This window comes from Nomascus leucogenys, chromosome 16, assembly GCF_006542625.1.
Source record: "Nomascus leucogenys isolate Asia chromosome 16, Asia_NLE_v1, whole genome shotgun sequence".
NCBI classification, from domain to species: Eukaryota; Metazoa; Chordata; class Mammalia; order Primates; family Hylobatidae; genus Nomascus; species Nomascus leucogenys.
The window spans coordinates 81,366,840-81,381,798 of record NC_044396.1 but is presented as its reverse complement, the minus strand read 5'-3'; positions in this window follow the sequence as shown (position 1 = coordinate 81,381,798).

Genomic DNA, 14,959 nt, shown 5'->3' with positions numbered 1-14,959 from the left:
CTGGGCATGACCGAATTCCCTCAAAGTGGAGTGGGTGAGTTTTCAGGGCAAGCTGAGACTTCATCGCCTCGAGCCCTGCAGTCAAAGTGACTGAATGTACTTTTTCTTCCCCTGTGCACGGCCCTTGATCTGATGAAAGGAAAACATTACTTTCTTAAGCCAACAATTTCTTTTTTCTTCTTCTTTTCCTCTCCTGAAGTCTAAATTTATTACAAGGGCTTGAGTTTTAAAAGATTCTCTCAGTCTTTCTTCCACTCAGGAACAGCTGGGACAACTCTCTTGGGAAAGTGATTAGACGCAGGAAGTGGCAATTGGGATTCCTGATTTCAGTTCCCAGGCCTCTCCTGAGCTCTCTGTGGGACTCTGAAGGGCTCATCTCAACCTCTTTGCTAAGTTCCTTGCTATGAAATTTCAGCCTCTAACTCCCTGCTGCTTTGCTTGTGTTCTTTCCCAAACAGGCAATATGAAGAACAGGGAAGAGAACCAACTTTAGAGTCGAAATCCCAGCTCTCTAGGGTCTAGAAAGTGATCGAGCTTTTTCCGGCCAGATTTTCATGTTTGTAAAATGAGACCAATAACGAGACCAATAACCTCGAAAAGCTACTGTAAATATCAAATGAGAGCAAATATAGAAAATACCTTCCATAGTTCTTGGCAGGTCTTTTAAATTCTATACTAGATTTACTTGCCTGGAACTTTCTGCAATTTCTTTAAGCCATTCGATTCAATCTGTCAGTAAATATGTGCTTGACCTTATGTTTTTAAAAAATGCTTCATAATAAAATAATCATATTAAATTGAATTATTACAATTAGAATTTATATATATACTACAAGTTTCAGCTTATAGAGCTTATTCTTAAGGCTATCCTCACTTAATGTTCTGATTCACTGTATCATAACCTCCACCAGAAAAGGAACTGTGTCTATCTTATCATGTCTGTGTCATGAGTATCTAAAAAGAGTCCAGGGAGAGAGGGAATAGTTTCCAGATGAAACTGTTCCAACTCAGATCACTAGGCATTAGTTAGAGTCTCATAAGGAGTGTGCAGCCTAGATCTCTCGCATGTGCAGTTCATGATAGGGTTCACGCTCCTATGAGAATCTAACGTCACCGCTGATCAGGCAGGGAGGTAGAGCTCAGGCGGTAATGCTCACTTGCCTGAGCTCACCTCCTGTTGGGCAGCCTGGCTTCTAACAGGCCACAGACCAGTACTGGTCCATGGCCCGGGGTTTGGGATCCCTGACCTAGAGATTTGCTAAATGAGTAAATTATATAATTAATTAAATGTCTTTCCAAATATTTTCTATTCTCTATGTTTGACTTTCCCTTGTGTATTTTATATCAGGGGTTGGCAAACTAAGGCCTGTGGGCTAAACACTACCTGTTGTCTGTTTCTGTAAATTTAAATTCAGCCATGCCAATCCACTACATAGTGCTTATTTCGCTTTTGCACTGCTGCAAAAGCAGTTTAATAGTTGTGCCAGAGACTATATATATCATGAGATGCAAAATGCTTACTGTCTTTTACTAGAGTGATATTTCCAAAGTAAAAATCCAATTATTTCACTATCCTTGCTTAAAGTCCTCAATGACTCAATCATTGTCATAAAGAAGTCTTATATTTTTCTATGACATGATCTGAATCCTGTCAATCTCTGCAGACTCATCCCTTGCTACTTTTTTTCTTAGACCATGTAATTTTTCAGCCTGTCAAAGGTGCCGGACCTTTGTATAAGCTATTGCCTGTGCTGGGAACACTGTTCCTTCCAATTTTTCCTTGTTAACCTCTACTCATCCTTCCTGAATTTGCTTAAGCATCGTTTCTGTGGGAATGCTTTCTCTGAAGTTACCTGTGAGAATGCTTTCTCTAAAGAAGTTAGTAGCTTCTTGTTCATGGTCCAGTTGCATCTTGTACTTTTCTTGTTCCAGCACTAATAAGCACTTTACTAATGATAAAACACACGTGCAAAGGGATTATTCAATTTGACTGTGGTAGCAAGCAGAGAGTTTGGGATTTGAATTGAGATCTCTCTAAATCTAATGGCCACTTTCTTTCTATCACACTTTGCATCTGATTAATATCTAAGATAATATTTATAGCACATGGAGTCGGTACAGGATGAGGTATGGGTCTAATGAAGCATAACCTTGGGATTTTCTAATCAATGCACAATCCCAGCCACAGAATTAGTGATAATGGTAGCTGCAACAGACCTGTAACAGTCGATTTAGTTGGCAAGTGCCAAGATTTATAGATGTCCCTGCTGTTATAAGTCATCTGTTTCATAACAAATTACCCCAATACACAGAGGCTTAAAAGAACAACCCTATATCATCTTTCAGTTCTATGGATCAGAAATCTGGGTATGGCTTAGTTGGGCACCTCTGGCTCAGCATCTCTCAAGAGGTTGCAGTCAAGTTGTAAACCAAAGCTGTGGTCTCATCTGAAGACCTGACTAGAGAGATATCTGCTTCTAAGTTTACTCACATGGTTGTTGGAAGGCCTCAGTCCCTTCCCATGTGGTTCTCTCCACACAGCTACCTCACATCATGACAGCTGGCTTTCCCCAGGGAAAAACGATCTAAGAGAGTGAGGCACAACATGGAGTCTTCTATAACTTAATCTCAAAAGTGACATCACATCATTTTAAACATATTCTGTTCCTTAGAAGCGTGTCAATAGATCAGGCCCACACTCACAGAAAAGGAATTAGACAAAGACATGAATACCAGGAGGTGGGGATCATTGGTGGCCATCTTGGAGTTGGCTTAGTCTCCTGCCCTTACTCTGCATTCCACCTGTGAAGTTTTAGACCACAGAGATTCCTTCAGATTTAAATTATAGGTTTGTTCATGCTTTTCTACAGGAACATACGGAGTATTTGCATATTGACATTTTGGGCTGAATAATTCTTTGTTACTGTGGGCTATTTTGTGCCTTACAGGATGTTTAGAAGCATCCCTGGCCTCTACCCACTAGATCCCAGTTGCACCTCCTCTATTCAGTTTAACAATCAAAAAAATGTCTCCAGACATTACCACATTCGTAGATTCATCAGAAGTCACCCTTGGGGGCTGAGGCTGAGTTAGTGAGGAATGTTGATAGCCTCAACAAAGTCAGGCTTCTGCCAAGAGAGAGTATGAACAGATGTAGGGCAGGTAACTGACAGTGTTTTTTTTAAAAGAAATCTAAATCCTAACTTACATAGTTCTGGGGAACTGGATAATAGGATAAAAATATGAAAAACACTTTGTAAGGTTATAAGAGCCCAGGTATGAAGGTATTAAAAAGATAACTTGAGTCCATATTCTATGCCCAAATCTCTCAACAGTAGAAATTCTGACTTAGAACGACTAAGTTTATCAATGCTTAAAACTTAATTCCCTCTACTTTTATCTGTTAAACATTGGTTTTCCCCAAGAATTTTGACATCTGGTTCTTTTATTCCAGAAAGTAGCCTAGGTCTTAATACATATTTTATGAATGAATAAATGACTTTTATTCATCCCTTTGGCTTTTACCATTTGTATGTAAACAGATGATATTAGAGCGTAAATATACAGCCCAGAGAGCTTTCTTATGCTCTAGCTCCATTCATCTTTCATTTATCTGCAACATCTGTGTATTAATCTATTTCAAATAGATTAATTTTAAAAGTAAACTTATCATCTCTTTCCTAGAATCTTTTTCATATTCCTGAATTTCGTATCTCAGTGATTACCAAGATAGAAACATGAAAATCATCTTTGATTCATCCTTTTTCCTCATCCCACTTCTCATAATGTCCTACCATTCAATTACATCAATGTTCATTAAATATGAACATTTATTCATTCCACAATCATTCATTGAACATCTGGTGTGTATTAGGGACTGTGGCACTTCTATCTACCACTACCAACACTGTTTTCATTCACAGTCTCATTACATTTTATCCAGAATAATGATATTATTTTGTGAGTGACTGGGGCTGTTTAATGTGTTCAGACTATGTAAGTAAGGATTACTTGACAAGAAAACCAATCATACTAGATCAATCTATTTATTATTTTATCACAAGTTGATATCTTTGATTTATAATTAGAACCATATTTAATTTTAGTCCATTCATATAGAATAAGTGGTGGGAAAAAATATCACACAATGAATTTGAGAGAAAGTTAAGATAGAGCCAGTTGCTTGATGGTGATTGAAATGAAATGCTTACTCAAACAGAGTATGTCTTCTAGTCACCAAAACAACCAGATGATTTGTTACAGATTTCCATCTATCCAATCATAAAACATCCATTACTTTAATTGCAGTAGATCAACACTGTGGTCATTCTTTCCTTTGAACTATGAAAGAAACACTCACCTCTATTCTCCCTAGGCTTCCGTTGCTTTCTGAAAATAAGGCAGTGCTCAGGAACCTTATGTTAAAAGTAACAACAGTGCCTGGAAATAGCCCTGCGCTGTGAAGCAGGAATATATTCTCATAGTAGATTGCCTCACTATGAGTCACAAGACCCATTGCTATCTTTTGGTGGTGGGTTGGTGATTATGAACAAGTCACTTAAGCCCGCTGAGCCTCAGTTCTGCCATCTGTAAAGTGGAGATAATTTCCTGACTTCTTTATGGCATTTTTCTGAGCATTATATAAAATTTTGTTTGTGAAACCATTTCAGGGTTATAAACGCTACATAATAAGCTGATAGGTCTTTTTCAGAGTGTCATTATTAATTCAGGACTCTTGCTACTTAGCCTCTCAAATGTTGTTTTTCCTCTCTGCTTAATGGGAATAATACAACAATCTGCAATGTGGATTAATGTGAGACTTATGACTTAATAAATGTTAGTCCCTCAACATTCTTGATGTCTTTTATAAGAAATATTTTTATGAATAAGAGTGATCAAAATATCAAATTCAAGTTTTTAGCACTATTTCAATTCTATTATCATACATAATATAAACTCAAAGTTGAACAAAGCTAGCATTATTAGAAAAAATTGTAGTTCAGCTTGCTTCAGACAACAAGCAGACAACTTTCCATGGGAGCAGTCCCTCCTGTGGGAACCTCTCAAGTAAACTTAAGGCACAGAAGGGTGATACAAAACATGTTTTTTCCCTTGTGAGCTAATGGCTCTCAGTAAGAGACAGATGAGATCAAGGGTGGGAAGCATATACAACCTACTGGTTAACTCAAAATTGATCTAGATTCAATGCAATGAAGTCAAAACTTTATCACATATTTTGTAGAAATTGACAAGATGGGTCAAAAATGTACATAAAACTCAGAGGCCTTAAAATAGCCAAGAAAACTTTGGAGAAGAATAAAGCTAGATGACTTACACCATCTGATTTCGAGATTCACTATAAAGCTGCAGAAATTCTGGGACTTTGGTTGGTGACACAAGTCTAGATCCATGCATAGTCAATAAACTTAAGATAAAGATGCCAATGCAATTTAATAGGGAAGGGGAAATCCTTCACAATAGTGCTGAAACAATTGAATACTCATATGGAGCAAAATAAATCTTGAGTTCTATCTTACAGCCTACTAAAATGAGTTAGAGATGGATAATAGATCCAAATGTGTAAGTAAAATCTATAAAATGTTTTTAAAGAAAAACTAACGAAGTATCATTACAGCCATAGAGTAGATTACGATTTATTAGACAGGACATAAATATACTAACCATTAAAAGGTGATAAATTAGACTTTAAGTAAATACTTCTGCCTACCAAAACACACTAGTAGAAATACGAAAAGGTAGGTCATGATTGGGAGAATATATTCACAAAATATATGTGACAAAGAATTTATATCCAGAATAAACAGCTCCTATAAATCAATAGTAAAAGATGGCTTATATTACTGTCCAAGATGAGATATCAAGAATCAGATTTACTCTCTTGACTGAGAAAAGCCAAAAACACCCCCAACATATATAAGAGTAAGATGTTCAAGACATCAGTTAATAAAGGAAAATTATTCTTAAAAAGGGAAAAATATGAGATCTATAATTTCTTCATATTGATTCCTTGAGAAAGTTTACATGCTGAAGTATATGAAAGAAAAACCAAGACAGAGCCTAGCAAACTTCTTGAGTTGAAGAGATGTGTCTGTCTTGGGAGACACAGGTTTCTGGAGTTTGCAGGATGTAGAACTGTAAATGAAATAGCTGCATAAAAATAGAACTCTAGAAACCTGCAAGATTCCCCCTTGAGTAATCAGCTGATTACTGATGAGCTCATGTGTGTGAAGCCTGGGAAAGAACCACTGAAAAGGATAAGAGATGAATGTGTTGCCCCCATTCTGGGCTAGAATTAGTGCTTATCCTGTCAGACTAGAAAATCTAATGATTCATGGAGTACTGAATAAAATATACAGAATGGTTTTGCCTTAGTATTGGGGAATAACTAGTTCTAGATTTGGAACTGCTTTGGTCTCACCTAATAAAGCTTAACAACAACACTCCAAGGGATAAAACTGTTTCCAAGTAACTTACCTGCATTCCAGAGCAAAGCAAAAGTAGAATTATTGGGAACAAGTCTATCTAGTGTCCAACAAGGTAAAATTCATAATGTCTGTCATCATATAATTTTTAAAAAATACCAGGCATGCAAAGCAGACAAAAATATGATCCATAATATGGAGAAAAACCAACCAATTGAAGCCATACCAGAAATAACACAGATGTTACATTTGTCAGGCAAAGACATTAAAACAGTTATTATAACATAATTCTAGCTTTTAGAACATTCAGTGGAAATATGGAAAAAATCTAAAGGACCCAAATCAAATTTCTTGACATTAAAAGCTACTGCATGTGGAATAGAAGATATACTGGATGGAATTAACATAATATAGACATTGAAAAATAAAGTGTCAGTAAACTTTAAGGCAAAGAATGGAAACTATTTGGTATGGAACATAAATAAAAGAGAATAAATTTTTTAATAAAAATAACAATAGTTGCAGAATGACTTTGAGCAACGTAATCTACAAATAATTGGAGCTTCCAAAGGAGAGGAGAAAGGGGGTGACAGATAAATAGTCGAAAAAATAATTGCTAAAAATATTCCAAATTTGATGAAAAGTATAGACCTACAGATCCAGGAATCTCAATGATATCCAAGTATAAGAAACATAAACAAAACTATAACATAAAATATCCGAATTAAATTGTTTAAAACTGGAAGTAAAGAAAAACTAAACCAGCCAGAGGGAAGACCCATTACATGTAGAACAAGGACATGTAAAGCAGCAGATTTTTCAAAACCAATGCAAATATGTAGACAATATAGCAACATCTTTAAAGTGCTGTAAGATAATAATCAGAAAACCAACACTTTGTCAAGTTAGAATACTAAACCCAGTGAAAATCTTCCCAAAATAAAGGCAAAATAAAGATTCATTTAAACATGCAGCAGCTAAAATAATTTATCACCTACAGGACTGAACTACAAGGAATATTTAAGAAAATCCTTCAGGTGGAAGAAAAATGATACTTGACGGTAATATCAATCTACACAAAGGAATGAAAAGCACTGGAAATCTTAACCCCATGAGTGAATACATAACTTTTTTTTGTATTATTTAAGTCTCTTTAAAAAGGAGTTGGCTGTTTAAACAAAAATAATAATGATACAGTATAAGATATATAACATTTAAAGTTAAAATGTATGACAATAGCACAAAGGTAGAGACGGGAAAATGGCATTAAAATTGGAAGTATAAAGTATTATACTATCGTCAATTTTTATACTATAGGTGGAGTTGTATATCACTAGAAGTTAAATTGTGATAAGTTAAAGACATATGCTTTAAACCTCAAAGTAACCACACACAAAAAAGAGGCCCAGCTAATAAGACAAAAAAGATGATAGATATAAACCTAAACGTCTTAGAATTCACATTCCATTTTATAGTCAAAATGCTGCAAAATGAAAGATTGTGGATAAATGAGCAAAACCTAACTATAGTCCCCTTAAAGAAAAAAGCCAGTTTAAAAATGAAGACAAAAATATGTTAAAAGTAAAGAGATAGATAAAGATATACTATGCTAACATCAATCAGAAGACTGCTGGGGTGGCTGTATTAATATTAGATACACACAAAAAGTATTTTGCAACACAGAATATTACCAGAAATAAGATGATTATTTTGTAATTATAAATATGTAAATTCTTCAAGATAATATAATTCTAAACATTTCGTGCACCTGGTAATGATAGATAAGTAACCCAGTTAAAATGAACAAAAGACTTGAGTGGACAAAAATATATATCAATATTTATAAAGGAGTTCAACATTATTAATTTTCAGGAAAATGTAAATTTAAAACATGATGAAATGCCACTGCGTATACATTAAAATGGCTAGAATTAAAATGATGAATTTCATTCCTAGATACTTACATAAGAGAGAAGAAGGCAGATGTCCCCAAAAATATTTGTACAAGAATTTTCATAGCAGATATATTCATAATAGCCAAACACTAGAAATAAACTATTTGTCAGCCAAGAGGTGAATGAATAAACTTTGCTATAGACATACAATAGAATACTTCTCAACAATAAAAAGGAACAATCTACTGATATATGCAACAACATGAATGAATCTTAGAAGCATAGTGAACAAAGTTACAAAAACATACAAACTATAATTTCATTTATATTAAGTTCAGCGAAAAAAATTGTTCTGTAATGATAAAATGAGAACACTGGTTGCCTATATTAAAGTTGGGTATTTACTAGAAATGAATATGTGGGAACTTTGGGGAATGATGAAAATGTTAAATCTCTTGCTTTGGGTAGTAGTTACATGAATGTATATATTTATCAAAACCCATCCAATCATATACTTTGGATTTATAAACTTTATATAAAATATACCTCACTTAAGATAATGCTATGTATATTAAATTCTTGCACAGGGTTGTGTAATTGATCACCATCAGATTTGTCATTGCAGAAAACTGTGACAAAAACAACTGAAATTATTATTTATTGAGTCCTTATTATAGGCTAGGTACTATGTTAGACAATTTAAATAGATCATCTAGGTTAATTCTCAAAATAACCATGATGGGATGCCTGTGTAAGGAATCCCTGGATCCCTGCCCCTATTAAATAACCATTTAACTGCTCAAAATGATTTTTTTTTTAAAACCAGCCATTTAAAGTGTCTGGATATTTTCTTAAGGGCATATGGCAAATGGAGAAACATCTATTCAAAAAAATTTACTAAATCTTGGCAAGAGCAGTGAAACTGTGACATTTGGTTCATGATACACTAATATACCTTCCCCCAGCTTAGTGGGTCAGAAGCTCTCCTCTGGACATTTGCACTCAGTCTCTCTCTCCACCGAGTTACCAGTCTAAGGCTATTGTTTCACTCCAAGAATGAGTTGCACTGTTATCTCTTATGCCCGTAGCTCCATGTTGCATAAGCTCTATTCTGGGTAAGCATGGTCCAGAGGCTGAGTTTACCTTCCCTTAATCAGCTCCTACTTATGGGATAAAAGATCTGATCCAGGTATAGCAGTCTGAAAATAGTGGACCCTGAAGGTCACTTCCCTAGTTTATGTGTAAGGGAAGAAGTTCCATTGTGGGAGAGGAAAACTGAGAATACCAGGGGTTACTGTCCCTGCCCAGAGCCTTGTTCATACAGCAGGGATGTCATTATAAGAAAAGTGAGTCACTGTTCCTGCCCTCAGCTCTGGTACAGTAATAAATAATACGAGGTTTTGACCCAGATGAACAGTCATATCTTAAGGACAGAATCTCCAGAGATCTCCCTAAATGGACTGACTTCACCTATAAAAGAGTCTGGGGGAAGTGTATGCCTAAAGGCACAATGGAGATACTGGCATGATCAATCAAGAGAAGGCTGGTACTTTCATGATCCTCAAAGTGAAAATGAAGATGTTACCAGCTAAAATTTTAACAGAGAGAATCAGAAAAATAGTTAAGAAGAATCCTATTAGTGTTAAACCATCCCCCAAAACTGGCAGTCTCATGCCCTACAAAGCATAGAATTCTTGAGCAATTTATGCCCCCGGACATTGCCATAAACAGCAGAGCAATTAAGTAACAGTAAAGTCTAATATTTGAGTGTGAAGCCAATACACGTAGATCAGCCAGGCAATCAAGGAGACTGCATATACCCCAGGCTGCACCCTTTTAGAAGTGACATCAGAGCTGTACGCTGTGGGAGAACACTTTACTAAATCAGTTCCTTCAAGGCACTAAAATAAAATTAAGTAAACAAGCAAATAACAAAAATGAAGCTCTGGTTAGGGAGTCAGTTTCCATGTATATTATAGTGTATTATCTAAAATATGTCTATTTTTCAGCAAAAAAATTATGACACATTTGGAGAAAGAGGAATGTGTGATCTATGCACAGAAAAAAAAAAAAAAAAGATTGAGCAAAAGAAACTGCCTGAGAAGGGGCCCAAATGTCAGACTTAACAAAGTTTTAAAGTTGATGGTTTCAGTGGTAAGTTTTACTTATCTAAAAAAAGTATTTAAGATGTATTAGAGCCACTCTTTACAAATTCCTCTGAAAAATAGAAAAGGAATCAGTTCAAAAATTAGAAGAGGAAGGACTACTTCCTCTTCTCTGAGGTCAGTTATTACCTAGGTGACAAAACTAGAAAAAATAAATCTTAGCTATAAAACAATATATTTTATGAATACATACAAAAAATCCTCAATAAAATACCAGCAAACTGAATCCAGCATCATATAAAAATGATTGAATACCATGGCAAAGTAGAATTATCCCAGGAATGTAAGGATGGCTTAATATCTGAACTAAATTATGTAATGCATAGTATCAATAAAATAAAGAACAAACAATGCATGACCATCAAAATACATAGAAAAATGGACATGTTACAACACACTTTATAATAAAAACACTCAAGAAACTAGGAAAAGAAGGCAACTTCCTCAACTTAATAAAGTGCATCTGTGAAAACTCCTTAGCTAACATAATACATAATGGTGAAAGACTGAATTAAATTTTGTGTATGCTTTTCCCCTAAGATCAGGAAAAGTCAAGATGTCCTTTCTTATTACTTCTATTCAACATTTTACTGGAGATTTTAGTAAGGAGAATTAGGTCAGAAAAAAATGAAATAAATGGCATCGAATTTAAAAATGAAGGAGTAAAACTATCTCTATTTGCAGATGGTATAATCTTGTATGTAAAAAATCATTAAAAATCAAATAAAATCAAATAAAATTGGCTTTATAGTTAAAGCCAATAAATAAGTTTTTCTATGGTTTCAGTACATAAGAACACCATACAAAGATTGATTATATTTCTATACACTGGCAATGAACATTCTGAATATGAAATTCAAAAAATTTATTTTATGATAACATCAAAAACAATAAAATACTTGGGGACAAAATAGTGCAAGACTTGTACATTATAAACTAAAAATCATTGTTAGAAGTAATTAAAGAATTAAGTAAAAGGGTAGATATCGCTACTGTTACGCATCAGAGAGCAAAATATGCTTAAGATGGCAATACTCCCCAAGTTGATCTACAGATTCAATATATCTTTCAAAATATAGCTAGGTTTTTTTTTTTTTCCAGAAAAGGACACACTGGTTCTAAAATCTAAATGGCAATGCCAGGGACCCAGAATAGCCAAAACAATCTTGAAAAAGAAAATAGAATTTATACTTTCTGATTTAAAAACTTACTACAAAACTTGATTACAAGATCAAGACTGTGTGGTTCTGACATAAGCAAAGACACATAAATCAACAGAAGACCATGGAGTTTCCAGGAATAAATTTATACATTTATGTTCATTTAATTTGTACCAAGACAATAAGACAGGGACACCTGAATATTAATATGCAAAATAATGAAGTTGGATCATTTCCTCACACCATACATAAAAATCAACTCATAATGGATAGCAGAAAGAAGATTAAAGAGTGTGAGGAGATCTTAAAGGTCAGTGAAAAAGAGGCCTTTTGCATACGAACATCAGGTGGCAAGTTTACTGGCTACCAGCCTCCAAAGTAGTATCCCATTTCTTGCCATTCAGAGCACTTTGTCTGCACCAGCTGATTGAGCCACCCCACTGTTCCTATGCAGACATTATTGTAAAGTGAGGCCCTCTCTGCTGCATTACCAGGCAGATTTCCAGTCATTTAGAGCACCACTTGCCCAGGTCAGCAGCCTGAGCCATTTCACCCTTCCTGTGCAAAGACTGTGGTAAAGTGGAGCCCTCTCTGCTTCAGACCCAGGTAAATCTCCAGGTAGTCAGAGAACCTGCTCGCCTGAATCATCAGCCTGAGCTGGCCCACCTCTCCTGTGCAGAGACCATGGTACAGCAGGGCCCTCTGTACTCTGCAGACAGGCAAATCTCTAGGCATCCACTGTCCTGGATTAGGAGTTTAGGCCACTCTCTCTCCCATGCATAGAACTTGGAGCCAAGGAGGTTTTTCAGCTCTGTGCCTAGGTACACCTCTGGGGGCTTGTTGGCTGCCCACTGGATTCTCCCTCAATGCTGGTGCTTGTGCTTGCCACGGAGGGACCTGTAGATAGGCCTGACTGGTGCAGTCTCACCCATCTTGTCCCCCCAATCCCCTGAGGCTGAGCAGAGGGCTCAGACCACTGTGTACCCCAGAGATCAGACCATTGCCTATGGCAACAGAGACCTTCTCCCAGGGAGCAAGGATCAAGTATATGACCATTCTCATTGTCTGCAGTTGGCTCTTACCCATAAGCGCCATCTACTGGCTCATAGTTTGAACCGCACACCCCAATGTAAAAAGTGCCAACAGGAGTGCACAGGGCTATAGAAGCACAGCCAAAATCCCCTACCCAACAGTCACATTCCCTAAGGGACAGGGAAAGGGAAAAAGAAAGAAAAAATATAGAAAGAAGAGATTGGATTAAGATGGCAGATAGGAAGCAGGACTAGCTTGCAGCTCCCATTCGGGGTGACACAGCAGTGTGTGGAGACTCACATCATGAACTTTTTCTCCAAGAACTACCTCCGGAACATACCAGGAAAGCTGAGAGAATCCAAAGACCCTTTGAAGGAACTGGATCACTGCTGCAGGCTCCTTGAGATGCCGAAAAACTGAGAGTCGGGCTTGCCTTCTCAATGGGGAGGCTCATGGTCTGGGGCAAGTTCTCAATTCTGGTCACCAGTTGCCTGGAAATAGACTTGGTGCCATTAGTGGGGCGCGGTGGAAGTGAGATTGGCCTTTACGACTGTGGGCTGTGTGGGAACAGGTTGAGGCCTGTGACTGCCAGCTTTCCCCCACTTCCCTGGTGACCTGTATGACTCAGCAGAGGCTGCCATAATCCCCCTGGGAATATAAGTCCATTGGTCTGGGAACCATCCCCCCATCTTCCACAGCAGCGGCAGCAGCAGCAGCAAGCCCCGCCCAAGGAAAGGCTGAGCTCAGACATGCCTATCCCCGCCCCCACCCGGTGGTCTTTCTCTACCTGCCTGGTAAACAAAAACAAAGGTCATATCTCCTGGGAGTTCTATAGCCCTATCTACCACCTTAGAAACCTGAATACCTAGCCAAGTATCCCTCGAGCAAGTGTATATCTTTCCTATAGGACTGCAGTTTATGTGCTCTTGAAAGTGCCACCTCCAGACTAGTGGCCAACCAACACAAAACCAGCACACTAAACACAAACACAACCAAAGACCTTCAAAGAGTCCACTTCATTCCCCTGCTACCGCCACTAAAGCAGGTGCTGGTCTCCAGGGCTGCAAGACCTGAAGACATCACATCACAGGACAATTTGCAGGCATCTCCCCAGCACCAGCCTAGAGCCCAGTAGCTCCCCTGGGTGACTAGATCCAGAAGAGCAAAAACAATCACTACAGTTAAACTCTCAGGAAGCCCCATTCAGGAGAACACCATATCAAGGGAGCACCCCATGGGACAAAAGAATCTGAAGAGCAGTGCTTGAATTCCAGATCTTCCCTCTGACATAGTCTACCCAAGTGAGAAGGAACCAGAAAAACAATTCTGGTTATATGACAAAACAAGGTTCTTTTACACCCCCAAAAGATCATACCAGCTTACCAGCAATGGATCCAAACCAAGACAAAATCTCTGAATTGCCAGAAAAAGAATTCCAAAGGTCAATTATGAAGCCAATGAAGGAGGCACCAGAGAAAGGTGAAGTACAACTTAAATAAAAAACATGATACAGGATATGAAAGAAAAATTCTTCAGTGAAATAGATAGCACAAATAAAAAAATCATAACTTTTGGAAATCAAAAACACACTTAGAGAAATGCAAAATGTCCTGGGAACTCTCAGCAATAGAATCCAACAAGCAGAAGAAAGAACTTTAGAGATTGGAGACAAGGTTTTCAAATTAACCAAAGACAAAGGACAAAGAATTAAAAAAATAATAAAGCCTCTAAGAAGTTTGAAACTATGTCAAATGTCTAAACACAAAAATAATTGGTGTTCCCAAGGAAGAAGAGACATCTAAAAGTTTGGAAAACATATTTGAGGAAATAATAGAGGGAAACTTCCCCAGCTTTGCTAGAGATCTAGATATCCAAACACAAGAAGCTCAAAGAACACCTAGGAAATTTATTGCAAAAAGATCGTTGTGTAGGCACATAATAATCAGGTTATCTAAAGTCAAGATGAAGGAAAGAATCTTAAGATCTGTGAGGCAAAAGCCTCAGATAACCTGTAAGGAAAAACCTAACAGATTAAAAGCAGATTTCTTAACAGAAACTCTACAACTAGATGGGACTGGTACTCTGTTTTTAGCCTCATTAAACAAAACAGTCATCAACCAAGAATTGTGTACCCAGTGAAACTAAGCTTTATAAATGAAGGAAAGATACAGTCTTTTCCAGACAAATACTGAGAGAATTTGCCACTTCCAAGCCAGCACCACAAGAACTGCTAAAAGGAGCTCTTAAATCTTGAAACAAATTCT